The sequence below is a fragment of the Myotis lucifugus genome, unplaced genomic scaffold (genome assembly GCF_000147115.1).
Source record: "Myotis lucifugus unplaced genomic scaffold, Myoluc2.0 scaffold_155, whole genome shotgun sequence".
Classification (NCBI taxonomy): Eukaryota; Metazoa; Chordata; class Mammalia; order Chiroptera; family Vespertilionidae; genus Myotis; species Myotis lucifugus.
Window position 1 is genome coordinate 1107782 of NW_005871203.1, and position 14774 is coordinate 1122555.

Consider the following 14774-nt stretch of genomic DNA (forward strand, 5'->3'; position numbering starts at 1 on the left):
GATATTTTCCTATTGATTTTTAGAGAGAGTGGAATGGGGGGAGAGAGAGAGAGAGAGAGAGAGAGAGAGAGAGAGAGAGAGAGAGACATTTATGTGAAAGAGACACATCCATTGGTTGCCTTCTCTCTCCCCTCATTCTTCCTTCCTCCCTACCTCTCCCGCTCCATGGAGCCTGCAAATGAGGTATGTGCCCTTAACCAGAATCAAACTCCATACCCTTCAGTATGTGAGCCAACACTCTATCCACTGAGCCAAACAGGCTAAAGTGAAAAGATTTTTCAATAAGAGATGAAACCTCATAGAAATTAAGAAAGAAAAACCTACCCAGTTGCTAGTACCTCTCTACAGATTTCCACTTCTGCCTGAAGAATGAAGGTTTTTCTCTCCGGCTCAATCCTTTTCTCAAGACTAAATACTTGAAATTAGTTAAGAGAATAGATCTTGAATGTTCTCACCACACACAAAAATACAGTAACTATGAGAGGTGTTAATTAACTTGATTGTGGCAATCATCTCATAACATTCCCATATATGAAAGCATCACATTGTCACACCTTAAAAAAAATCAGTGTAAATATATACAATTTTTATTTGTCAACCATATCTCAATAAAGCTGGGGAGGAAGAAACAAGTAAAATCATGTTTATGGGAGAAGTTTATCCTTCCTGCTCCAACTTCACCCAAGTGTGCAATGTATCTTTAGGTGGCTAGTTCTGACCCAGGAGGTACCGTCAATGGGTCAGAATATGGAAATGAATGCGGGACTGCTGGGTTTTGTAAAACCCCAATTTTGCCAGTTACTGGTTCTCAAACCTTGTGGTGACTCAGTTTCCTTATGGGTAGATAGGGACATAATAGTGCCTTCCTTTGGGGTGGTAATGAGGATTAAATAAATTAATGCATGCAAAACAATTAAAACAGTGTCTGGCATGGTATAAGCCCATATGAACAATGATGGTGATCATTGCTTTTCAAAAAAATGTATATTTTTATTGATTTCAGAGAGGAAGGGAGAGGAAGAGAGAGATAGAAACATCAATGATGAGAGAGAATCATTGATCAGCTGCCTCCAGCATGCCCCCTACTGGGGACCGGGCCCACCCAGGCATGTGCCCTTGACCGGAATCAAACCCGGGACCCCTCAGTCTGCAGGCCGACGCTCTATCCACTGAGCCAAATCATCCAGAGCAATCATTGCTTTTGAAAATTAAAAAATGACAGGCCCTGGCCAGGTAGCTCAGCTGGTTAGAGCATTGTCTGGATACGCCAAGGTTATGGGTTCAATTTCCAGTCAGAGCATATTCAAGAATCAACCAATGAATGCATAAATAAGTGGGACAACAAATCAATGTTTCTCTCTCTTCTCTCTGTCCTCTTCCTTCTTCCCCTTCCCCTCCCCTCTCTAGAAATCAATAATTTTTTTTTTAAAGACAGCATACCCATAATCAGAAGTGACAATTTGGTCTCTAGAAACCTGTTGACCATCATCAGCTCTTTTTGTTAATAGCTTTAGAAGTTATAAGTGACATACAATAAATGGCCCTTTATTATAAACTAGTGGCCTGGTGCACGAAATTTCATGCACGGAGTGGGGAGTTCCCTCAGCCCAGCCTGCACCCTCTCCAATCGGGGACCCCTTGAGGGATGTCCAACTGCCTGTTTAAACTGGCAGTTGAACATCCCTCTCACAATCTGGAACCGCAGGCTCCCAATCACTCACCTGCCTGCCTGCCTGATCGCCCCTAACTGCCTCTGCCTGCCTTCCTGATCACCCCTAACTGCCCTCCCCTGCCAGCCTGATCTCACCCCCAACTGCTCTCCCCTGCCAGCCTGATCGCCCCTAACTGCCCTCCCCTGCAGGCCAATTTGGTTCTGATTGGTCGGTTTCTATGCCAGTCAGCGTCAAAAGCTCCATCTCCTAGGCAGCCATTCCCTCCTCACAGTTCATCCAGATTCAGTTCTGATTGGTTGGTTTCTATGCCAGTCAGCATCACTGGGCCTATCTCCGGGCCTGATCAGAGAGGCGGGGCTGATCAGCAGCCCCTGCGGAGGCTGGGAGAGAAACAGAGGTGTGGCTGCTGGCGAAGCCCGGAGAGAAAGAGAGAGGCAACGGCTGATCAACAGCTGCCACGGAGACTGCAGATCAGACCCTGTCTCTCTGGGCCTTTCTCCAGGCCTGATCCACAGCCCTCTCGGCAGTCAGTGCTGGGTCACTGCGCCTGCAGCAGCGTCAGTCAGTGCTGGGTCACCTCGGCAACCCAGCACTGACTACAGGATTGACTTCCAGTGTTCGGTTGAGCCTTCGGTCGGTCATTACGGACCCTGGGTTTTTATATATTAGGACTAGAAGCCTGGTGCACAGATTCGTGGACTGGTAGGGTCCCTCGGCCTGGCCTGCACCCTCTAGCAATCTGGGACCCCTCGGGGGATGTCGGACTGCTGGTTTCAGCCCTATCCTGGCCTGCGGGGATCAGGCCAAAACCAGCAGTCCAACGTCACCTGCTGCTCCTGCCTGCCACTCCGGCTCATCCCGGCCCTGCTGCGCCTGCCGCGGGCTCACGCCCAGTCAGTCCTGATCAGGAGAGGCCCGCTCTGTCACAGCAGCATTCGCCAGCTATGAGCCCTGCATCTGGCTCCCTTTGGTCCTGCATTAAGCATCTGCCCCCTGGTGGTCAGGGTGGTTCATAGCGACCGGTTGACCAGGCGTTGTTCAGTCGTTCAGTTGCTTAGGTTTTTATATATAGACTAGAAGCCTGATGCATGAAATTCATGCACTCGGGGGTGGGGGATCCCTCAGCTCAGCCTGCACCCTCTCACAGTCTGGGAGCCCTTGGGGGTGTCCAACTGCCGGCTTAGGCCCGCTCCCCAAAAGGAGCAGGTCTAAGCCAGCAGTCAGACATCTTTAGTGCTGTCATAGAGGCAGGAGAGGCTCCTGCCACAGCCACTGCACTTGCCAGCCGTGAGCTAGGCTCAGGGCTTTTGGCTGAGCGACACTTCCCCTGTGGGAGTGCACTGACCACCAGGGGGCAGCTCTTATGTTGAGCATCTTCCCCGTGGTGGTGAGTGCACATCATAGCAACCGGTCGTTCTGCCGATTGGTTGATTTGCACATTACCCTTTTATTACATAGGATGAAACTTTGCTTGGTCAGTCTTTTTCATTTTAGCCATAGGTGTGCAGTAGTATCGAAATATGGTTTAAATTTGCATTTTCATATTGACTAATGCTGCTGAGCATCTTTTCATGTGTGGGATTATATCTTCTTTGGTGAAGTCTCTTTTCAAATCTTTTGCCCACTTTTTTTTTTAAATATATTTTTACTGATTTCAGAGAGGAAGGGAGACGGAGAGAGATATACAAACATCAATGATGAGAGAGAATCATAGATTGGCTGCCTCCTGCACGCCCCACATGGGGATTGAGCCCCCAACTCGGGTATGTACCCTGACCTGGAATCAAACCGTGACCTCCTGGTTCACAGGTCAACACTCAACCACTGAGCATGCCAACCGGGCTGCCCACTTTTTAAATTGGGTTGTTTGACTTCTCATTAATGAGTTTTGAAGGTTCTTAGATAATCCAGACTTAAGTTTTTTATTAGATATTGAACCACGTCCAACACAGCCAGTGGTGAACTTGAGGAGGGGGTGAAGGATTAAAGAAAACAGACAAGAGAATACTGTTGGGGCCAGGTGGACCACTATGCCTGGATGAGGAAACAGTGACCCTGCTTGTAAGCAGGATCTTTATTTTATAGTCAGATTACACAAAACAAAACAAGGGCAAGATGTTTACAATGTTCTTGTGAGTTTCAAATCTGCTTCTTTCCTGTTGTTGCCATTCTCTGAACTCTATCAAACTTTGTTTTGGCAGCACTTGCTGCACCTCCCACAGCCCACATCCCTTAGCTACTTAGGACTGCAGGGTCGGACTATAAGGTCAAGCTTACAACCATAGCCTTTTGGCTATAATTGTGCTGGGAGGGCTTTGCCCTCCAAGCTGGGACTTGTATGTGGCTTTGCCACAAGTCAGTCCAAGGCTTGATCCTGTCAGAATGCTGTAGCTGCTCTCCACAAGATATATTACCTACAAATATTTGCTTCTGGTGTGTAGCTTGTCATCTCATTCTCTTACGAGTGTCTTTTTTAAAGGATACATTTTTCATTTTGATGAAGTTGAACACATTAATTGTTTTTGTTTTTACAGGTAACTCTTTTGATCTAGTATCTAAGAATCTCTGCCCATTCTGGTCTCAACGGGTTTCTTATGGTTTTTCCTTCTCAAAATTTTATAATTTTAGGTTTTTAATTTAGATCTGTGATCCAGTTTAAGTTAATTTTTTTATGTGGTCAGAGGTATGGAGCAAAATTTATTTATGTATGTATGGATATTCAAAATTTCAGCCGATTAGTTGAAAAGACTACCTTTTCTCCACTGTTTTGGCTTTGTACCTTTGTCAAAAATTAGTTGTCCATATATGCCAGGGTCTATTTCCAAACTCTAATCCCTCCCATTAATATATTTATCTTTCTTCCTGCCTGCCTTTATTATCTTTTCATACTATCTTGATTACTATAGATCTGGAATAAGCCTTGAAATCAAGTAATGTTTGTCAACCAATTTTGTTCTTTTCCAAAGTTGTTTTGGCTGCTGTAGATCCTTTGCACTTATATGTGAAATTGGAATCATCTTATTGATTTCTACAAAAATTCCTGTTGAACTTTTTATTGGGATTAGACTGAAAACATAGATAAGAACTGGAGAGTTCACATCTTAAGTTGAGTTTCCCAACCCATGAACATGGTATATCTCTCTCCACTTATTTAGATCATTCATTTCTTTCAACAATGTTCTATAGTTTTCATACACAAATGTTTCATGCTTATAGTTTCAATTCACTGTCTTTCACATTTTTGTAATATTTATCACTAAGTATTTAATATTTGTAATGCTACTGTAAATCATATTGTTTTTAACTGCAATTTCCAATTGTATTTAGCAAAAATATAAAAATCCAATTGATTTTTGTATGTTGACCTCAAACCTACAAACTTGCTAAATTTACTTATTAATGGTAGTTGCCTTTTTGTAGGTTCTGTAAAATAATTCAGTCTTTCACCATTAAGTATGATATCAGATGTAGATTTTTAGTAGATATTCCTAAAATAGAAGTTTCCTTCTATTCTAAATTTGCCTGTGCTAGTCAGTATTCAGCTGAATATTCAAAGAGAGGCCTTCTGCAGATCTCTGCCATGCTCTCTTGTGTAGCTCTCTCTCCTCTGCCACTTGATCCTGAAAATTCTACTCACTCTCAGTTCCATCTCCCCAACTCAGGGAATCTGCTGGGCTCCAGCTGGGTTCCCTCTCTTGGTGTCACAGTCTGGAAACATTCTCAAGGTAGTAAAACTGAGGCAGATGCAGACTCACCTTTTTTGATTCCATCTCAAGGATCACTGTCCTTCACTGTCTGAATGTGTCAGTGTCTTGAAAACTCATTTTCCATATTTTGTCTCTTATTTTTTTCAAGAAGGAGGATAATTAGTCTTTCATCGTAGATATGCAGATCTCTGTCTCAACTTTTACACTTGTACTCATTTTTTTTAAGTAAAATAAAAATATAAGAGCACAGCTGCTGTTGCTCAATGGTTGAGTGTCAACCTATGAACCATGAATTCATGGATCAATTCTCCATCAGAGCACATGCTCGGGGTTTCGGGCTCTATCCCCAGTAGGGGACATGCAGGAGGCAGCTGATCAATGATTATTGCTCTTCGTTTTTTTAATCTTTATTATTGAGAGTATTACAGATGTTCCCCTTTTTCCCCCATTTCCCCCTCCACCTGGTTCCTGCCCCACCCCTGGCCTTTACCACCCTATTGTCTGTGTCCATAGGTAATGCATATATGCATATAAGATCTTTGGTTAATCTCTTCCGGCACCACACTCACCCCATTCTTCTGAGATTCATCAATCTGTTCCATGTTTCCATGCCTCTGATTCTATTTTATTCACTAGTTTATTTTGTTCATGAGATTTCTTGTTCATTTATTTTGATTTTTAGATTCAGTTGTTGATGATATTAATTTATTGCCATTTTGTTATTCATTTCTTCTTCTTCTTCTTCTTCTTCTTCTTCTTCTTCTTCTTCTTCTTCTTCTTCTTCTTCTTCAAGAATACCCTTCAGCATTTCATATAATACTGGTTTGGTGGTGATGAACTCCTTTAGCTTTTTCTTGTCTGTGAAACTCTTTATCTGACCTTCAATTCTAAATGATAGCGTTGCTGGGTAGAGTAATCTTGGTTGTAGGTCCTAGCTATTCATCACTTTAAATAATTCTTGCCACTCCCTTCTGGTCTTCAAAGTATTCTGTTGAGAAATCAGCTGACAGTCATATGGGGACTCCCTTGTAGGTAACTAACTGCTTTTCTCTTGCTGCTTTTAAGCTTCTCTCTTTGTCTTTAGCCCTTGGCATTTTACTTATGATGTGTCTTGGTGTGGACCTCTTTAGGTTCCTCTTGTTTGGAGTTCTCTGCTTCTTGGGCTTGTAAGTCTATTTCTTTCACCAGGCAGGGGAAGTTTTCTGTCATTACCTCTTTAAATAGGTTTTCAGTATCTTGCTCTCTCTTCTTCTTCTTCTGGCACCCCCATAATGCATATATTCGCACACTTGAAGTTGGTATGCTTGAAGAGGATCCTTACACTGTTTTCATATTTTTTAATTCTTTTTTATTTTTGCTCTTCTGGTTGGGTGTTTTTTGCTTCTTCATATTCCAAATCATTGATTTGATTCTCAGCATACTCTGCTCTACTGTTAAATCCCTGTAAGTTATACTTTATTTCAATTAGTGTATGCTTAATTTCTGACTGGTCCTTTTTCATATCTTTGACATTCTCACTAAGATCCTTGAAATTTTCATTAAGTCCCTTGAAGCTCTCATTAATTCCCTTGAAGCTCTCATTAAGTGCCTTGAAACTCTCATTAAGATCCTTGAGCCTGGGGCTGGCATGGCTCAGTGGCTCAGTGTCAAAATGTGAATCAGGAAGTCACAGTTCGATTCCAGGTCATGGCACATTCCTGGATTGCAAGCTTGATCCTCAGTGTGGGCTGTGCAGGAGGCAGCCAATTAATGATTCTCTCTCATCATTAATGTTTCTCTCTCTCCCTCTCCCTTCCTCTCTAAAATCAATAAAAATATTTTTTTAAAAGATCTGAGTAACCTTATAAACATTGTTTTGAACTCTGTATCCAGTAGTTTTCTTGCTTCCATTTCTTTCATTTGTGACATGTTTCTTTGTCTTTGCATTTTTGCTGCTTCCCTGTGTTTATTTCTATGTATTAGATAGAGCTGTTATGTGTCCTGGAATTGGTAGAGTGGCCTTGTGCACTATGTATCCTGTAGAGCCCAGTGGCTCAGTCTCCCCAGTCATCTGAGCTGGACACTCTAGGTGTGTCCCTGTGTGGGCTATGTGCACAGACTTGTTATAGTCTTGATTGCTTGATTGCTGTTGGTATCACTAAGAGGAATTGACCTCCAGGCCAACTGGCTGTGAGGACCAACTGTGTTTACAATGGAAGAGCTGCTGTGCAGGAGACACCCCTATGTAGTAGGACTCGCTTCAGTGGGGTTTTGGTGCTCAGTGTGTATGTTACTTGTGGATGTGTACAGTTGTAATCTGGTATGGTCTGAAGCTGTCCACCCAGTGCACTGGGTCTGGGGCCTCCCAGGAGGTGCAAAGTCAGCCAGTGTCTGGGGCCACTTGGCAGGAACTACAGAGAGATATGCAGATGGCTGTTACTTGTATTGAGCTAGGAAGTGCCCAGGCAAAGCCCAGCTGTGAAGTAAGGCAGCCTGGTACTAGTGCCGGGTATTATAGGTTTGATGCCAGGTGCTGCTTGTTTGAGAAATTTTAGCAAAGTCTGAAGCCTGAGCTAGGACAGGCCATTCATATGGAAAAGCTGCTGCAAACAGCTTGAGTGGGCCTACAAATTGGATAGGGCTGGGTCTCTGGGAATCACCAGGATGGAGTGAATAATGCCAACTATGCTGATGGAAACTAAGATATGGCTGCCAGTCAGCTCTGTGATGGGGGAGGTCCCAGCACAGGAACAATGACTCCTGCAAGCACCCCTGTCTGGGAGAAAGCCGCCCCTGAGTTCTTTTCCCAATGTCAGATGGTCCAGTTCCTCCCCATGTGTCCCTGCATTCCCCAAAAGCCACCGCCAAGTGCTGGAGCTCAAAGGAAGTAGGACTGTGTAAGTTCATGTGTGGGCCCTTTAAGGGCAACACCTGGGACTTCTGCAGTTTCTATGTCACTCAGCTACAATCTCCAGTGGTTTTTATAGCCCAAAGTTACGGGACTTCTCTTCCCAGCTCTGGATCCTTGTGCTAGGGGTCTGGTGTAGGGTTGGGACCCCCTGCTTCTCAACAGGGGCCTTGGAGATAGCCCTTCCAGTTAAAAAAAAATGCCACAGGTGGGTGTCGGACCAGCCTGTTCCATGCCTCCATCTCTTTTCCAGTCTCAATGTGCTTTCTGCTTTACTTCTCTAGTTGTAGGACTTCCATTCAGCCAGATTTCAGGTAGTTCTGAATGATGGTTCTTCTTTATTTTATGTGTAATTTTGATGTATCTCTTTCATCATTGATGTTTCTATCTCTCTCTTCCTCTTCCTTCCTCTCTGAAATCAATAAAAATATATTTAAAAAATAAAAACATGAGGGCTGTTTTTATTTTTTATTTAATTTACTAATTTTTATCCTTGTTTCTAATAAGGGTCACCCATTGTTTCCCCTACCAACTGAACTCTGTGCTTTGGCATTCACTTTCTCCTATATAGGCTCAAAGAAAGACTATGGCTTTGTGATCAGGAATACTTAGGTTCTAGTGCTGGCTGCTGCATTTACTAACCATAACAGTTTATTTCCTCATCTGTAAATTTAAGTAACAAAACAACTTTACAGGATTGTGGCAAAGATGAGATGCCATCACCAGTAAAGCAACTTCTCCAGTGACTGAAAATAATAGGGACTCAATGAAAGATGAGGAAATAAACGGATTCTAGATTATTCCCTCTTCCTGCTCTTCTTTCCTGCATCCACCTTCCTTTCTCTGGATCTGTTCATCCCTAATATTTGATGACTGTGGGCTGCAGAGACAAATTACACCTTCAGTATTGGGCCCCATGATAGCTGAGTCATGCCACCAAAAGTCTATAGAGTGGGAATGAGTCCCAGCCCTGAAATATCAAGGTGTGGGGGCGGTTTCTGCAGGAATCTCTGAAAAGCACCTGTTAAATAGTTTACTTTTCTTGACAATCCTCTCAGTCACTCACTTTTAAGATTTAAAATAAGGTCTCCCTACACTTGACAAATGACCAAATACATCTGAGCCACCACCTGTGACTGTTCTGGATGTTTTTTGCATGACTCCAAGGGGGTACCTATCACTTTATAGACACTGCACAGTTATAGAGTTCTAACAAGTACCCAACAAATCCAGAAAAGTGTATTGAGACGGGTCATTTTTTGTAATTTCATAAATAAACCTTTGGCTACAGAGAAGCAAAAAGTGGTTGAAATATGCCAAATAGTATCCACTAGTTGCATAATGGAATACAGATTCACTATTCCCACTGGAAGCTATCTGGGCTGCCCCTTCAGGAATTTTTTCCAACCCTGGGAACTAATCCATGGATGCAGAAGCAGTAAACTATAGTGACTAAGGACACGGACATTCATATCAGCCAAGATTGTGTTCTAACCCCAGGTCCTCCCTTCACTAGTACAACCTTGAGTAACTTATTTGCCCTCCTCTGTGGATTTTCATTTGTAAACTGAGAGTAAATACACTTTCTTAGAGTTTAAGTGAGTTTGGCATGAGATAATATATGTAAAGTGCCCTGTATATAGTATATGCCCAGTAAATGGTAAATTATATCACTACCATTACCATTTCTATCTTTATCATCATCATCAGTGTTGTTGTTATTGGCAAAAGTGAATCTAACCACTAAAAATCTTCCTGGACAACACTGTCCAACAGAATTTCCCATAATGATATGAAGGCTCTGTATTTTTGTTGTCCAATATGGTACCACTTGGCACATGTGGATGTTGAGCACTTGCTCTGGATAGAAAAGCCCTAGAGAAACCAGCTAACTTAGTCTGTTTGGGCTACTATAACAGAATACCATAGATTTGGTCAGCAACAACAGAACAACAGAAATTTATTTCTCAAAGTTCTTGAGGCTGGGAAGTTCAAGACCAAGGCACCGGAAGACTCAGTGTCTGGTAAGGACTCCTGGTTCATGGGTGGCCATCTTCTCACTGTGTCCTCACATGATGGGAGGGGCAAAGGGTCTCTCTGGAGTCTCTTGGATAAGGGCACTGATGCCATTCATGAGGATGGCGCCTAATGACCACTTCCTAAGGCCCCACCTCCAAATAGCATTGCTGGAAGCCAATTCTAGCATGTCATAATTTCAAGAGTTTCATCAAAAGGTTGATGGAACTTGGGGACTCAAAAGGTTTCGGTCACACATGTAGTCACCTGTTGGGAATGGCTGAGGGCATTTCCCCAAACCTGAAAAGGGGATGATTGTTGGCTGCCAGACAGCTAAAGGGCATCTTAATCTACATGTTATTGCCTCCTACTGGCCAAACACCTGAACAGCCGTAGGCTGATTCCCCCATTCTGACAATGGACTCTGTAGGAAACCTGACCCTTTGAAGTGTATATCTCTGCCTCGCCTCAGGACAAACTGTGTTAATAAAAAGCATGGGGTCCTGAGACGAGGAAAACTTAGAACTTAAAACTTAGATCTTAGTTTCCTTTAAACTAAGCTCCTCTGACCCCCCAAATGCCTTTCAAAATTATGCTTCGTCTCTGGACTCCTATTTAATCTATGCACAGCCTTCTCCAGATTCCTGAACCCTTCTAGATGCCTGAACAAGAACCCTGGCATAGCATCACACTGAGAATTAGGCTTCAAAATTGTAATTTTGTGGGGGGATAAAAACTTTTATGGGTAGCACCAAAAATGGGAATCACTGATTGGAAAATCTCACAGAAATTTTGCATCCCTACAAAGGGAAGAAACTCCCAAGGATCAAATCTGTAAAGACAGACCCTTCACCAGGCAAGTGAACAGGTTGCACTTTGAGCCTAAACTGCTGATCTGCCTCAAGATACTTGCCTGGTTCTCTCCTCACCTCATTCAAGTTTCTGCTCAATGAGTCCTCTGGAAAGGGCTTTTCCCTGACCACTCACCGTTCCAGCCCTCCCGACCGCTCACCTCTACCCACTTTATTTCTTAGCACAGCAATTGTCATTGACATTATATGTTTATTTGTTACTCTGTTGACAGTCTGTCTCCTGACACCAGAACGGAAGCTTCCTCAAGGCAGATTATTTTTCTGTCTTGATCACCTCTTGATCATGATACCAAGAAGGTGCCCGGCATATTTGAGGGTTTGGGTAACTATGTGTTGAACTTAATACTCCCTGGTTGCTGGAAATCAGGCCAGAGCCTGACATTTTATAAGAAGCAGAATCCATTTGTAAAATCAAAAACACAGCCCTCTCTTCCAGCTGACTGCCCCCAACCCCTACATGTTCAGACCAGGGCCCGGGGACTCAGAAGTTCTCCACCCACAGCCCACAGGCAAGAGCCTCGGCTCCAGGATGGGGAAAGTGTTTTGAATTCTAAACAAGACCCGATATTTAACAACCTCTCGTTTTTCTCTCTACTCAGCCTTCTCCCCTCCAAGCTAATGTGATTAAGCATCCACAGCGATGGATGTACATTTTTATTAGGACAATAACAAGAGATTCAGAGGTAATTAAGCAACAGAATGTTCCACACAAGGCCCCCTCCACTTAAGGAATAAACTCTACATTTTGCTAGAATAGCTCACACACACACACACACACACACACACACACACACACACATAAGCAAAGGCATTTGGAGAGTGTCAACTGCTATCACGAACAACTATTGGACTTAATGTTGGGCCTTGGACCATCATAAGAGAGTGAAATGTTTCATTTGGGCAGAAGGATAAGAAAGATAAGAAAAATCAATATAAGATATATGTGACATGGTCAGTTATTACTGTTTTCAGCCCTGTTTTCCTTTTTCAAAAGAGGCAGCATCTGTAATGTGAATCAATAGAAGGATGAGTAAAAAATTGAAAAATGGACAGAATTTTATGAAAAGATGGCTATGCTGTATTGATAAGAGAAAAGAGTTGCAATATATCTCATTTTAAAAAGACATGCAATCAAGGATGTGTAGGTTTATGTGTGCATCAGAGAAGCTATTCAAGCCCTGGCCGGTGTGGCTCAGTTGCTTGTGCATCTTTCTGTGCACCGAGAAGTCGCCGGTTCGACAATTCGGTCAGGGCACATGCCCAGGTTGCAGGCTCAATCCTTGGTGGGGGACATGCAGGAGGCAGCTGGTGATTGATGTTTAGCTCTCTCACATTGATGTTTCTCTCTCTCTCCCTCTGCCTTTCTCTCTCTAAAAAAAAGTCAATAGAAATATATTTTTAAAAGAAGAAGCTATTCAAGAGCATGTGTCAAACTGTTGCAAGTGGTAACTTCTCAGAAGTGGATGTGGGCCTGAAATTATAGTATTATTTCTGTAATTATAAAAGATATTAAACCACCATAGTTTTCTAAAAATTAAGCTAAAGTAAAAACAAAATCCTAGTTTCCTGTGAAGTTGATACCTTTCCTATCCATTATTTTTATCTATACTTAAAAAAATTAAGCTGGATAGCTCCTAACAACCTAAAAATGCAAATGCTAACCAACTTCACGTTTCTTTTCTCACATTTCTCAGAGCTGTAGATTCAGAGCCTTGTAAACCACGCAAAGAGAAGAAAGGAACCAAATTGTTTAAACTTTGGGAGCAAAGTTTTCATCTGAGTTGGAGAAATTCACTTTAACTTGTCACTTTTGTTAAAAGAAGGAAAACCTTCACAGTTCACCAATGACCAGGACCTGGCGTGTTTTTGCCCGCTTTTGTCTGGGACCAGGTGCCCGGCAAACGCTTCCAGTCACAGTCTCTGCTGTGGCTCCCACCGCGATGATCTGGGCTGAGCCTGCCAGAACCAGCATCCCCTCTCCTTTGTCTGGGGCCAGGAGCCTGGAGGGTGGTGTCAGGCCAGGAGGAAGCCAGGGCCAGAGTAGCTTGGACTAGAGAAGTGCCGTAGCACAGACTCAGCTCCTGCCACACTCTTTGTTGTTAGGGGCCCAGGAGCCACCAGCAAACAAGCCATTGTCTTGATGGATCTTTCCATGGCCCCATCTGTCCCAGGGCAAGTAACAGAAGTCACCCTTTGCCCTGTGCTGGAAGGGAGCCTGGTCCAGGCTACAGGAATGGGTGGACCAGGGATGGTAGGTACCCTCTCCATAGTAGAACCCAGTCAACCAGGGCACAAGGACATTGAGATAATTCTAGATGAATGGCTGGCACTGATGTCTGAATGTCACTCATCTGAACCATTTACATTCATCCGGTCTCAAACTGTCTTGAAACTAACATCTCACTGGTGGTTTCCTTTGAATTTTTTTTAAAAAATAAAAATATTGTCCAGCGCAGAATAGGAAAATATCCTCAAGGTTGGAAGACTTGAACACTATACCTCTGGGTGGTGGGAGATGCTAGTAGAATGTCTTGACAGGAAGGAGAAAACTGGAAAAGTATAAGAAAAGTTAGAAGTTGAAAGGAATAAGACAAAATAAGGAGAGATCGTTTTTCTCCTCCCCCCAGATTTCTAGAGTAAACACACACACACACACACACACACACACACACACACACACACCACTTCCATGCTCTCCTGAGCACAGCCCTCAGTGGAGAGAGGGGTCCCCCTCTGACAGGTGTGCTAGACAATTGTTCTGATTGCTGCCTCTCTGTGAGCTCACTCTCCACCTTTGGGCAGAAGGATAAGAAAGATAAGAAAAATCAATATAAGATATATGTGACATGGTCAGTTATTACTGTTTTCAGCCCTGTTTTCCTTTTTCAAAAGAGGCAGCATCTGTAATGTGAATCAATAGAAGGATGAGTAAAAAATTGAAAAATGGACAGAATTTTATGAAAAGATGGCTATGCTGTATTGATAAGAGAAAAGAGTTGCAATATATCTCATTTTAAAAAGACATGCAATCAAGGATGTGTAGGTTTATGTGTGCATCAGAGAAGCTATTCAAGCCCTGGCCGGTGTGGCTCAGTTGCTTGTGCATCTTTCTGTGCACCGAGAAGTCGCCGGTTCGACAATTCGGTCAGGGCACATGCCCAGGTTGCAGGCTCAATCCTTGGTGGGGGACATGCAGGAGGCAGCTGGTGATTGATGTTTAGCTCTCTCACATTGATGTTTCTCTCTCTCTCCCTCTGCCTTTCTCTCTCTAAAAAAAAAGTCAATAGAAATATATTTTTTAAAAGAAGAAGCTATTCGAGAGCATGTGTCAAACTGTTGCAAGTGGTAACTTCTCAGAAGTGGATGTGGGCCTGAAATTATAGTATTATTTCTGTAATTATAAAAGATATTAAACCATCATAGTTTTCTAAAAATTAAGCTAAAGTAAAAACAAAATCATAGTTTCCTGTGAAGTTGATACCTTTCCTATCCATTATTTTTATCGATACTTTAAAAAATTAAGCTGGATAGCTCCTAACAACCTAAAAATGCAAATGCTAACCAACTTCACGTTTCTTTTCTCACATTTCTCAGAGCTGTAGATTCAGAGCCTTGTAAA